This window comes from Centruroides sculpturatus, unplaced genomic scaffold (genome assembly GCF_000671375.1).
Source record: "Centruroides sculpturatus isolate CEXI.00-Female unplaced genomic scaffold, Cexi_2.0 scaffold804, whole genome shotgun sequence".
Taxonomy (NCBI): domain Eukaryota; kingdom Metazoa; phylum Arthropoda; class Arachnida; order Scorpiones; family Buthidae; genus Centruroides; species Centruroides sculpturatus.
The window spans coordinates 357,809-372,621 of record NW_019385046.1 but is presented as its reverse complement, the minus strand read 5'-3'; the positions used below and the strand labels follow the sequence as shown (position 1 = coordinate 372,621).

Here is a 14,813-nt window from a genome sequence, read left to right as displayed (position 1 = left end):
TGTTATTGGTTTTGTTATTTATTATTTAACTTATTTATTTAATATTTTACATTATATATTTATTTATATTTCTTAGATTATATTATTTTACCATATGACATGGCGCAGCTTGGTTTATGTGGCCCTTGCGCCAATAAACTCTAATGTAACAATGTAACACAATCCAAGCTTGTGTGTGGAGTTTTTGAAAGGAAGATGAACTACATACCTGCCGGTTGAATCACGTGAATGTGTAGTATATAAAATGGTTTCACACAGTTGTTCCTGTGTTGTTAAATATCTTATTTCAGGCAGTTCTTCCAACTCCCAGAATTTTTTTAGCTGATTATTAATACTGCAGTGATGAACATTGACTGAAACTGGTTGTCGGTTAATACCTATTGGTCTTGATTGTATCTAACCAAACACCGTGTTCAATGCGCTAGGATTACCTGGTGGTCCCTTGTGCTGTCCTGGACAAATAATCTCGTTGTAGACATCTGCACCTATAAGTATATCTATTGTTCCTGGTTTATGAAAGGTTGGGTATGCCAATTGAAGCCCCCTTATATGTGACCAATTGGATGGGTCACAGTGGAAATTCGGCAAGTTTGTTATCACATTTGGAGTAATCAGTGTTTCTACGCAAATATCCTCTGAATTGCTTGAGGTAACCCTTATGTTAATGCATAAACTACTGGACGCGGTGCTAATACCTGTAGAATTAATTCTTGAAATAGCTACATTAGATGGTTTTTGCTTCAGTCTAAGTTGCTGAGCACAACGTTCAGTAATGAAACTTATTTGAGAGCCAGAATCCAATAGACACCAACATGGTTGTAGGTCTCCTTGAAAATTCCTCATTTGAATGACAGCAGTGGATAGCAATACTTGTCTATGCTAACTCAATTGCTTTGACATATGTGACATGACTTCTGCTTCTACAACCCTGCTTGAGGTTCTTGCACTGTCATATGGCCCATGTTGATGTATAAGGGTGTTATGTTTATGTGAACATTTTTTGCAGTGACCTGCTTTACACTTTGTTGCCGGATGTCCAAGCTTTAAGCAGTTGTAGCATAACTCATGCTTCTTAACTAGATCTCTCCATTCAGTCACCGATGCTCCCAAAAATGTTGAACACTTGAAAATTGGATGTGTGCCATGACATATTTACATGCTGGCTGCACAATACCATGGTGTGCTGCAGCAGTTATTTGTTTGGACTGTGAAGACAGACGAAGTCTGGGTGTTGGTCTTGATTGGCCAGAGTGAATATTGGTTTGGGAAACAGCCAGTGCTCTAGCTCATTGTTCTAAAAATGAAGTTATGTCTTAAAATGTTGGTTGTTCTGTGTCCTCCTGAGAAAGTTCCCACTGCCTACGAGATTCTTGATCCTTTTTTTTTTTTTTGAGAATATACAGCAGAATAGAGTCCCAATGTTGCACTGGTTGCTTTAATACCTTCAGTGCACAAACACACTCATTAGTTGTATCTAGTAAGTGTCGTAACGCAGTGGCTGATTCTTGTGCAATGTTGGGTTGCTTGAATAACTTCTGAATGTAGGAATCAATTATTTCACGATTGTGATTGTATCTTCTTAACTCTTTGTTGACCAGTTGCCACACCCCCTTGATTTTGTTTAGGTTGTAAAACGATCGAGAGTTATATAGGTCAGTTATACTATATTATTTTAAAAATTTGCCAAAAATTAAATTATCACTATTCATATTACACTATTCATATAAAAAAAATCCCATATATTTATCAATATATGTTATTTTAAAATTATTAAAAGTAAAAGTATAAAATTAGTGCTGTATTAGACTTATGGTATTTAATTTACATACTGTACAGATGATAGTAAACTCAACTTACTTGCCTAAACTTTCTGTAGCGTGGTGCTGGATGGCGGAAAGTATATATATATATAATTATAATAAAATTACAATAAATTAAGTTAATATATAATTGTATATACAGTACCTAATTTATATATAATCATATGTACAGTACCTAATTTATATATAATACTGTACAGACGATAGTAAACTCAATTTACTTGCCTAAACTCTCCGTAGCATGGCGTTAGATGGCGGAAAGTAGTTCGGCTGCCCGATGACGTCTTACAGAACTATAGGAGTTTTTTTTACCATGTTTGTACGATACCATTGCAATGTTTTTGCCGTAATATAGAAATTTGAACTATAGGAACCCGTGTTATAGGGGGGTCGACTGTATATGCTTCTTATTAGTTTTTTAATATATGGATATATGTCCTTTTTTAATTTTACTGTTTGGCATGGCGCAGCATAGTTTGTACGGCTTTTGTGCCAGAAAACCCTAACAAACCAACCATCTTTTTTATCATTATCATTAATATCATAATGACAGATGCTTCTATCTATATTTAATTAATATTAAATTATGCAAACAACAACATCTAATAACAACATTAGGGACTAAGTCAATGCGTGTTTTGTCTATATATTTAAGTATGCAAAATTTTGCCTTTAAAATACCAAATGTTTGTTCAATAACTACACGCGTTGAGCTGAGTACGTAATTGTAATGTTTTTCTTGTGAAGATAAATGACCATTGTCTCTAAAAAGTGTCAATAAATTAACTGTGCATGGATAAGCAGAGTCACCAAGTAAATGGTAATCTGAGGGTATAAAGTTAGGATCATTTGCTAATCTTTGATCTAGAGGACTGATGCAAAATACACGAGCATCATGTGTAGAACCTGCTCGATCTGCAAATACATCCAAAAATACTTTATTTGAATTGCAGATTGCTTGGAGAATAATTGACGGATTACCTTTGCGATTGACAAATGCATTCCTACTATTCATTGGAGGTTTGTAGTGTATATATGTACGTACCATTTATGGCACTTATAACTCCCAGAAAGTGTCTTTTTGATTCAAAGTCATTTGCAATTGACTTGTATTGATGATATTCTTGCCATTGTATGAAATCATGCTGATGTGATGCAATTGCCTTAATAGTAGCAGAAATTATATAATGAGCAGTACTTTTCCATACCCCAAATCTGTTTGCAATTTGTCTGTAAATATAACATTAATTCTTTATATTAAAATCAAAATGCTTTAGAAACTAAATTAATTACTTATCATTTACCTATAACTTTCTTGATTGGCAAGATACCATACAGTTATAAAAATTTTTTTAATAACTTGGATTGCTGTTAAATTCTTCCCTATACCATCTGTTTCAGAAGTTTGAAGATCATCTTGAACAAATTTTAGAAGTTTCTGTAAATGACTTTTTAAATTAGATAATATTTAGAATATAGCTAAAGTAGTAATTAAAACTGAAACTTACTTGGATTGAATGTCTACTCATTCTAAAATGACTTCAGAATGTAAAATCATCATATGTCGGTATAGTAGATTCTGAGTACATTTTAACGGACGATAATAGTCTATTTTTTTGGTTAAAATTGATGATTGCTTCATTCATTTCGTCAAGATCTGACGTAGCTTCCATTTGAATAATTGTATTCGTTATTTTATCATTTTTGGCTAGTTCATTTGTGACAATCGTTGCAATAATAATTTTGACTTTGTCCGCCATTTTGCCTAGCTGTCTAACAAAGAATAGTCATTCAATGAGGCTCAGAACATTCTTAGCTCCACCCACTAAGCCACTCAGAATTCTTAGTTGTTCTGCGTTACTGAACACGGCTCAGTATATCAGTATTGTAAGTGTTAAACACAGTACTTTGCAACTGTGTTGCATTTGATCAAAGTCATAGACAGCATTTCGGAAATGCAAGTTTGAGAGATTTTGGGCCAGAGGCCAAATCTGGATAAATATACTGGACTTTCTGAAAGTCATTAATATTTATAAACAGCTTTAATTATTTATTTATTTACTTCTTGTATATATATATATGTTACTGTGAATGATTGAAATCTGGCGAATGTCAACATTCACACAGTAGTTTCGTGTATGTCCGAAATATTCGCTAAATATCGTTATTTCTCACTTACACCGGCAAATGTCGACATTCAGAATGCGCTGATGGTGAATGTTGAATAAAAATATTTTTATTACATTAAGACAAAAATGAAACTTTTTAATATGTCAAAATAGGAGAAAGCTTAAGTAATAGTACATGTAAATAAACTGTTGAACCTAAAACGAACAGTNAATAAAAGGCATTTGACTGATGAGGTTTTCGAAGTGACTGCCTCTGGATGCGATGATGTGAAGAAGACACGTGGAATAGTTATGAATGACCTTTGGCAAAATATTGCTATGGAGACTATTGAAAGCTTTAACAATGGCAGTTTTGAGGTTGTTGATTGATTTTGGGGCCTCGTGATATATCCAAATGTTTTGTCCTTGCAGTAATTTTTCAACCAACTTTTCCCTTACAGGCACCAAGGATAGAACCAGTTTTTCAAGTTTTTGCATTAAGTTTGTGATTATACACATGAGATGGTTTCGGGTGATTCTTGAATGTTATGGACCACTTCATGGTGGGTGGATTTTAAAAATTGGCTGGAACGGCTGGGGTTTGGTGAGATGGTTAACGAGAAGCAAACTGATGTATGGAAAGAACGAATTCCGTCTATAGTTATAAGATGCATAGAATTAGAATTACAGAAAATGAAGAATATGCTGAATACTTCTGGGTTGCTACGATATTATTGTCCGGTTAAACCGGATTTTGGTGAGGCAGAATATTTAAGGGATGTTAGAATCCCAATTGGGATGAAAAAACAGATTGCGAAATTGCGGTTAAATTGCTATATGTCAAGAAGTGCTTCTTTGGAGTGTATGATTTGCAATCAGAACTGTAGTTATAATGATTGGTGCTTTCATATGTTTAGTAATTGCGGAAATGCTATGTATTGGGAATACGTAAGAATGTTACGTGGTGGTTTAGATTTTAGATTTGATGATTTGTTTAAATTTAACAAAATGTTAAAGAAATTAGATGGTTCGAGTTAAGCGAATTTATTGATTTATTTTTCCCCCCTTTGATAACGTATTGAAATAGATGTCAAATAAACTACTATTATTATTATTATAGATTATTATTCATTTGAAGAAAATACGTTTAATGCTATAATTGTCTCAAGCAGAAAATTAATGCAAAGTTAAATAACGTGAATCGCATTAAGAATATATATGCCGTTCTTATCATTGTATAACATTTTATTGGGATTTTTAAAAATCTGATCGAAAGTTACTATTAATTTTATGTTTTTATATTCATTTTCAACACTTTAGAGAACAGTTAAATTACATTTTTATTTATAACTATATTAACTTAGAAAACTTATTTTCCCAACAACTCTTGCATCCGATAATCTAGTATCGAACAATATGCTTCGAGAATCACCGAAAATATATTAATATGTATTGTTTAAGCAACCATTAGAAACGTGCTTACTTCAAGCTAATCATAGAACGCGGTTAGAGTTAAGTACGTTAATTCATTTTATTTTTAATTTTTTTTTTGTTTGTTTATCTTATTTGATAGGTAATCACAAAAAGCGACGTGGGCAATTTACTTATAGAAATGCTTTTCGAGAAGATTATTTAGAGGCAATGTGGTTCTTTATGCATTATATGCGTGAAGAAAATCTGGAAAACTGTACGTGGTCAGTCCATCCACAATGTGTGAACCCGATGCGTGTGGTGGAAATTTTATATCGAAAATCTGTCGCTGTCTCAACTATTTTTTCTTTACTACATTTATTGCTTCAATGCAATGAAAGAATTTTTTTTTTTTTTAATTTCTTCGCAAGATTGTCAAATTCTCTTTTGCTTGGAAACTTAATATTGTTCAGTGACCAAAATCTAAAACATACTCAAAATCAAGTCGTGAATGTACATTAAACACTAATACATTTAGATTACAGTTGTGACAACTTGTTATAATATTAATTTAAATTAACAATAGATTTACATTCTGTACGTTTAATGTTCCTTTTTGAGTTATGTTATAATGCTTAGTTAATAAAATAGATAAATTTGAGGTATTAAATTAAAAAAAAGTTAAATTAATCAATTTGAATATGTNTTTTTGTCTGTTTTGTTTTTATTATTTCTTTACCTTACATTATATTGTTATTATTTTATTTATCTACACCATTTGGTGTGGTGCAGCTTGGCCTATGTGGCCCTTGTGACAGAAAACTTAACCAACCAACCAACCAACCGAATCTATTATTTTATTTGTGAAGACTTGTACTATAGTTGTTTAGTTTCATCGAATAATATCCCACTTCTGACACCAATATGTGAGAATCGGGGTTTAACACTTTTATTGTTGAAGCTTTAATCCTGTCTCCCCCCGGGAAAGAATTTTGAGAAATCCTTTCTTAGTGTGCATTCTCGTGACATACCCTAACTGTGTACCAAATTTCAACGTTCAACTTTTAACTGTTTTGGCACTGCGCTGAATATTATTATTATTATTATCAGTTATTATAAATAACACATTTTATAAGATTGTGCATTGCTATGTTGAGATTTTCAGTTTTAACCTTTANAAATCTCATCTATGGAAAGTAACTTTTCTTTACAAATTACAAACTGATTACGGGTATAAAGCTGTTTGAGGGTACTATTTTTGTTTGCTAATTTATAAAAGTTGGAGTCTTCTATTCCAACAACAACTGCCAACACATTTCGGGCATCTGTACGGCCACTGTCGACATCAGGGACTTGTATTCGTATGGTATCATCAATTTGAGCAGAAGGAAATGGAGAAGAATTTGGCAACAGACTATTGCCTCTCTGTCGACATCGGCTTCTTGGGTGTCATTTCGACCTCCACCAAAACTTATCTGTGTTTGTCGACATACGCCGGCGATTGTTTGAATGTATAATAATTTAACTAAATATTTGGTCTTTTACCGACGTACAGTATTTTGTATGTGTCAACATTCATTGGAGAATATCGACATTCACTAATTTCAGTCCTTCACAGTAACATATACATCTTGTTGTTATTTACATTTTAATCATAGTAGAGCGTCGTTTATTTGAAAGCTGGTTATTTGAAACGTCTGTTATCCGAAAGCATTCCAGTCGGCAAANATTTATTTATTTTAATTAAAAATTTTATATATTTATATATAAGTAACATAAATAAATATAAATTGTAATAAATTATAAATAGACGAAAGCAGTAGCCGGTAGTGGGTAGGTGCAGATCTAGAGAATAGAGTGCATTAAATTATACAAAGTGCATTTAGGACAGGAGAAGGATATTTATCTAGTTTGGTCCATATTTATTGACCCCTCGATGTGGGTTCCTGTCTGTGGTGAGGGGACCTCCCAGAGATGGTCTAGAAATTCCTCTTCACCATCCTTGGGATCTGAACGCCCACCCACATGTTTGCCGTGCGTGGTGTCCCGTATGCCGGAAAGGGGGATCCTGGTAGTTGAGGGGCAACATAACGTCCCCAACACACTGCTTTGGCCCCTGCTTCGGATAAACGGGAGGCTCAAATCNGTGTCCCTTGCTTTTACAACTGCATTTATTTGTGGAACACTTCTTTTTGCAATGACAGCGTGTATAGTCTTGTCCTCCACTTTTCCAAATAGCTGCAGCTGCTTCTCTCAGCAATATTTCAAGAAGAAATCTCATCTATGGAAAATAACTTTTCTTTACAAATTACAAACTGATTACGGGTACTATTTTTGTTTGCTAGTTTGAGGGTACTATTTTTGTTTGCTAATTTATAAAAGTTGGAGTCTTCTATTCCAACAACAACTGCCAACACATTTCGGGCATCTGTATGGCCACGGTCAACATCAGGGACTTGTATTCGTACGGCATCATCAATTTGAGCAGAAGGAAATGGAGAATAATTTGGCGACAGATTATTGCCTCTCTGTCGACATCGGCTTCTCAGGTGTCATTTCGACATCCACCAAAACTTATCTGTGTTTGTCGACATATGCCGGCGATTGTTTGAATGTATAATCATTTAACTAAATATTCGGTCTTTCACCGACGTACAGTATTTTGTATGTGTCGACATTCACCGGAGAATATCGACATTCACTAATTTGGTCTTTCACAGTAACATATACATCTTGTTATTTACATTTTAATTTTTATATTTTTTTGTTATTGGTTTTTTTGTCTGTTTTGTTTTTATTATTTCTTTACCTTACATTATATTGTTATTATTTTATTTATTTACACCATTTGGTGTGGTGCAGCTTGGCCTATGTGGCCCTTGTGACAGAAAACCTTAACCAACCAACCAACTGAATCTATTATTCTATTTGTGAAGACTTGTACTATAGCCGTTTAGCTTCATCGAATAATATCCCACTTCTGACACCAATATGTGAGAATTGGGGTTTAACACTTTTATTGTCGAAGCCTTAATCCTGTCTCCCCCCGGGAAAGAATTTTGAGAAATCCTTTCTTAGTGTGCATTCTCGTGACATACCCTAACTGTGTACCAAATTTCAATGTTCAACTTTTAACTGTTTGGGCACTGCGCTGATTATTATTATTATTATTATTATTATTATTATCAGTTATTATAAATAACACATTTTATAAGATTGTGCATTGCTATGTTGAGATTTTCAGTTTTAACCTTTATTGATAAGAATTATAACTTACAGAAAGAGACAATTCTGTTTCATTCGAGTTATTATCAATTTCATGACATGTCAGTATTGTCATTCTTATTATTTTTATTTGAGATTTGTAGATTTGCATAACATTTCTATTTTTAACGAAATTTTTCACAATAACTTTATTTAAATCATATATGGAACGTTCGTTTTTCCATTTGATGATGAAAAAGAAGAAAATAAAAAAAAAAACGCTATAACCAAGCAATTTGTAAAACTTTATTTACGTGTGTTCAATAATTTTATAAGAATTTGAAAAAGAAAAACAAAGAAAATGATAAATAAGAAAAAAATAGATTTCAAATGCAAGTGATAAATGATTGTCTAATATTTTTTAGTAAAAATATATTTGATCATTTTAATGTATTGTTTAACTATTTTCTCTACCCTTTTTTCAAGTAAATTCTTTCTAGACGACAATCACATACTTTTTTTTTTTTTGTAAAAGTTGGCAGTTAATGAGACACTCTCTTCCCGCTCAAAGAGCACTAAGAGAGTTACAAGAGTGTATATTTGGTTTCAAGAATGACTCACCAGTGCATAGGAAGGCTACCCATTTGGTAGTCAGTGGGACAACAGCATGTAATATACCAAGAAGGGATAGAGAAGTAGAAGTATCATTAAGCCTCTGAGCATTCCGTGTAAAATAGCCTATTATACTAAACAAAATAAAATTAGAGGGCTAAAGCTGAACTTATATGCAAGAATAATTACTAAATTATTATTATTATTTTANGTTGTGACAACTTGTTATAATATTAATTTAAATTAACAATAGATTTACATTCTGTACGTTTAATATGCCTTTTTGAGTTATGTTATAATGCTTAGTTAATAAAATAGATAAATTTGAGGTATTAAATTAAAAAAAAGTTAAATTAATCAATTTGAATATGTATTGAATAGGTACTATTTATATATTATCTATGATTTCTAATTAGTGTTAATTATTAAGATATTGGCTATATAATATTGGGCAGTAAGGATAAACCTTCGCTTCTTCATATAGTTTCGGCCTAGAAAACAGTGTTGTGACTTATTGTTGTTCGTGTAAATTTGTCATTATTTCTTAATTGTATTTTCATATTTCTACTTAATTTATACTGTAAGGAAATTGACGACACATACATTTAATGTGCTGATAACCAAGATGTGAGGAGCATTCAACAAATTAAAATGAAGAATGTGTTTCTTCCTCAGCAATTATTCCATTGGAAGGCTCGAGCACTTCCCCCTCGATGTGGGTTCCTGTCTGTGGTGATGGGATCTCCCAGAGATGGTTCAGTAAGTCTTCTTTACTATCCCTGGGATCTGAACACTTACCCACATGTTTGCTGTACGTGGTGTCCCGTATGCCGGAAAGGGGGATCCTGGTAGTTGAGGGGCAACATAACGTCCCCAACACACTACTTTGGCCCCTGCTTCGGATAAACGGGAGTCTCAAATCAGGCTCCGTTTGAGTCAATCGGCTGGTCGTTGAGTCATTCTTGACTTCGGCTTGGAGTCAACTGATCGATGCAGACCGGGCAGACACATCAGACAAGATGTGCTCTTCTCGACTGCATTGTGAGGGTATAGCTCTTGGGAAACCCTGGTGCGACAGTCTATGGGAGTCTCCCATGTGACGGCATCCCCTTGTTGGGCCCCGTGGTGGGTGGGGTCACTAGGAGCTGAATAGTTATTTTAAAATATGGATTCTCTAAAATCTAAAATATCTACGAATGCATTGCCACCAAAGGAGGTCAGTCCCTCTAATCAACAAACCTACCTTATTGTTCACGCTACGGGAGAAGCAACTCTGTCTAAACGTTCTCGTTTTTCAATTCAGAAACTCTTTGAGTTGACCATTGAGCACCTTAAAAAAATTCAAAAATTGAGGTCAGGAGATCTACTTGTAGAAGCAGCCTCCTCTCAACAGTCAACAAATCTTCTGAAAACAGTCTTTAGGAGACATAACGGTCACCATCACACCACACACAAATTTGAACTCATCATGTAGTGTGATATCTGAAAACGACCAGATTTCTGAGGATGAATCAGATATTCAGGTTGGTCTTTCAGACCAAGGTGTCACTGCTGTTTAATGAACTTCAATCTGTCGAGATGGCAAGTTGATACCAACAAAACATCTTATATTAACTTTCAACAAACCAACATTGCCATCTTCTGTTGCAGCAGGATATCTCTGTTGCCCAGTTCGCCCATACATTCCAAATTCATTGCGTTGTTTTAAATGTCAGCAGTTTGGACACTTGCAAATATCACGCAGAGGAAAAAACGCATGCAGACAGTGTGGAAATGAAGATCACGAGAGTACTGAATGTAAAAGTACTCCATGCTGAGTGAACTGCAAAGATGCCCATCCTGCCTACTCTCGGAAATGCCCTGCATCGCAGAGAGAAAAAAAAATTCAGCAGGTGAAGACGGTGAATAATATACCTTACCCGGAGGCACATTGCATGGTCACTTCAAATGCACCAGTGAAACAAAAGACCTTTGCTGCTGTTTTGAAATCCACAAAGACAGTGGAGTTCAGACAGACATTTCTGTTTCACCAAATGATTCTCTCACACACCATGCTAAATGCTTACTAATTCAATTTAAAGAGACCGACGAAAAGAAGAATATAAAGACAAAATCACCCCTACCCAAAACAGGAATAATTTCTAGAAATGTGGGTTTTAGAAAGGCTAACAAGAACCCACTCAATGAACAAAAGTTGAAAGCAGCCCTCTATAAGTCAAAGAGATTAGAGACTCAATCCATGAGAGTTCTCTGATATCTCTGATGAAGAGAATAATATGGAGGTAACACAACCAACCTCACCTTCAAAAGGAAAATCCTCAGTAAAATTGAAGAGGGACACTTTTTCTAAAAATGCTGCCTCAAACACATAATGGATCATAAAATAATCCAATGGAACTGTCGTGGTTTTCACAACAACTTCTCTGACGTTAAACACTTGACATCATCTACCTCATCTCTCTGTGTGGCACTTCAGGAAACACATCTAAAACCTGGAGAAAATATTTCTTTAAAAGGATTCGATCTCTACCGCAAGGATGATGATAGTTACAACCGTGCTGAGCAACATCACCACTCGGTGGTGTTGCTATTTTGGTTTCCAGTTACATCTAATCCTTGCCGGTACAAATAACTACTGATTTGCAAGCTGTGGCAGTCAGAATATGTATTGGAGTAACTGTCACAGTTTGCTCTATATACCTGCCACCAGATGTCAGAGTCAATGAGGATGAAATGGATTCATTAGTTGAACAGCTGCCAACTCCATTCTTTTTACTTGGTGATTTCAATGGCTACAATCCTATATGGTGCAATCCCGACATTAACCGTTCAGGCAGGGCCATTGAAAGATTCATTGGCAATCAGCAACTATATTTATATAATACAGGAGAAGTGACATACTTCCATGCCCAACAAGAACATTCACTGCCATTGATCTATCCTTAGCAAGTCCAAACCTGTTTTCAGCCTTTATGAGGGAGGTTGGATCTAATCCACTCTCTAGCGACCACTTTCCAATATTTTTAAAATATCAAGGCAGAGAAAGCTGTGAAACAGCTTGTCCACCATGCTGGAAACGTAAACAACAGATTGGCCTGCATTCTCCTCTTTGGCTGACATCACTGAGGAAATGGTCAATACTGCTGATATCATTGATGCAGTTGAAGTTGTCACTTCCAGTATCATACAGACAGCTGAAAAATCAATGGGAAAAACATCAACTAGATATCCAAAGCATCCAAAACCATGGTGGGATTAGAATTGCAAGGCAGCATTTAAAGCACAAAAGAAATGGAGGATTTTTAGAAGATACCCCACTGCTAGAAATTTAGTTGCTTTTCAAAAAACAAAAGCAAAGCCAAAGGGATTCTTGGAGGAAGTATGTTTCCAGCATAACATCTTCCACTAGCTCAAAAGCAGTCTGGGATAAAATCCATAAAATTAATGGGAAATATGCTTCTCTCTCTCTGTCTGTGCTGGAAAATAATGGCACAATAATCAGCGATATACAGGGTATTGCTGAGTTATTGGGTGAAATGTTTTCTGCTTCATCCAGCAATATTATGTATTCAAGGAATTTTCAGGTTTATAAAGCCCAAAGAGAAAAACAGTGTCTAAACTTTCATTCCTCATCTAATGAGGAATATAACGTGCCATTCACCAGAATTGAATTACATACAGCAATCTCTCGCTCGGGGAATAGTGCCGTAGGTCGGAAAAATCCACTACAGCATGATTAAAAATCTGTCAAACAATTCCCTTTCTAATCTCCTGCATCTGTTTAACAGAATATGGACAGAAAATACTTTTCCTGACTCTTGGAGACTATCAATTATTATCCCCATTCAAAACTGGTAAAGACCGCAAGAATTTCTATAATTACAGACTGATCTCTTTGACAAGTTGTCTGTGTAAACTCTTTGAGAGGATGGTAAACAGACGCCTAATGTTCCTCCTAGAGGAAAAGAACTATTTCTCAGCACATCAGAGTGGATTTTGTAGGAACAGAAGTACCATGGACAATTTGGTTAAACTTCAAACATCTATACGCGAAGCGTTTGTTCTATGACAGCACTTAGTGTCTGTGTTTTTCGACATAGAGAAGGCCTATGATCACTGTTGGTGATACAGGATACTCTGTGATCTTTACAAATTCGGGTTGCGGGGTAATTTTCCAATTTTTATAAAAAAAACTTCCTACAGAATTGAAGATTTCATGTCAGGATGGGCAGCACACTATCTGGGCTCTTCACACAAGAAGAAGGTGTTTCTGAAGGTTGTATTTGAGTGTGACTCTGTTCCTAATTAAAATTAATAGCATAGCTAACTGTCTTCCCCCTAGTGTAAAACACTCTTTGTATGTGGATGACTTTTAGATCTGCCAGTCTAGCAACATGAACTTTATCGAGAGACAACTGCAAACCTCTTTAAATCGCATAGACCATTGGTCAAAGATTAATGGTTTTAGTTTTAATATAGAGAAGACCTCATGCATCCAGTTCTGCCAAAGATGTGGTTTGCACTTGGACCCTGAAATTTACTTAAATGGGGTTAAAATTTCAATGGTCAATGAGACGAAGCTTTTTTGAGTTATATTTGACCCTAAACTGACGTTTTTACTGCACTTGCGCAATTTGAAGAGTAGATGTGTAAAATCTCTGAACCTTCTAAAGGTAGTATGCTGCTCATTTTGGGGAGCAGACAAATGTTCTATGCTCAGGCTTTACAGGACCCTTGTCCACTCAAAGCTGGATTACGGATGCATTGTTTATGGCTCTGCGCGAGAATCTACTCTTCGGATGCTGGATCCAATCCATCATCAAGCATTACGTTTATGCACTGGTGCATTCCAAACTTCTCCTGTCCAAAGTTTGTATGTGGATGGTTATGAGTCTCCACTATCTCTCAGGAGAGAACAGTTGTCTCTGTTTTATTATATAAAACAGAAATCTCATACTAAACCTTCACTTGATGGTACAGTATCAGATTCTCTGCCAAAAAGAATATTTGAAGCTCTCCGAGGTAGTGTCCCTACATTCACCATAAGAATGGAGAATATAAGTAGCACGAGCACAAGCAACATCTCACAGGTTGAGGTTAATAGTATTCCACCTTGGTCAACCCCAAAGATAAATGTTGATTTAAGCTTGAAGCACTTCTCCAAAGAAACCACGCCAGATTACGTATATTGACAGCACTTTGCAGTAATTCAACAAAGTGACAGGAATTTATTTCCTATTTACACCGATGGATCGAAATCAGAAGGCTATGTTTGCTCAGCCTATGTCTGCCAAGACAAAATCGTGGCAGAACAAATTGAATTGAATATATCCATCGTTAATGCAGAGCTGCAGGCTATTCACTTAGCCTTAAAATATGTAATCAGAAAAGGTCATTTTCGCTGCGTGATTTACACTGACTCAGTTAGTGCACTTCAGGCTTTGATCTCATGTAAACCCAGTTCTCATTCTGTAGTCATTCAAATTTATAAACTATTTTACCATCTTACTGCAAGTGATTTATTTGTAAAATTTTGTTGGGTCCCAGGCCATGTAGGTATAAGGGGAAATGAAGAAGCTGACGCAGCTGCAAAGTCAGCAAGCTCTTCTCAGCATACAATGTATATTGAAGGAGGTGATTTGAAGCTAGTTGTTAAAAA

The 14,813-nt window shown here is 35.1% G+C and overlaps 1 pseudogene; it reads left to right on the top strand.

The window, feature by feature from the left end:
- LOC111633864 overlaps positions 1-14,485 on the top strand; it is a 15,267-nt pseudogene extending 782 nt beyond the window's left edge.
- Positions 14,486-14,813: the final 328 nt, after the last annotated feature.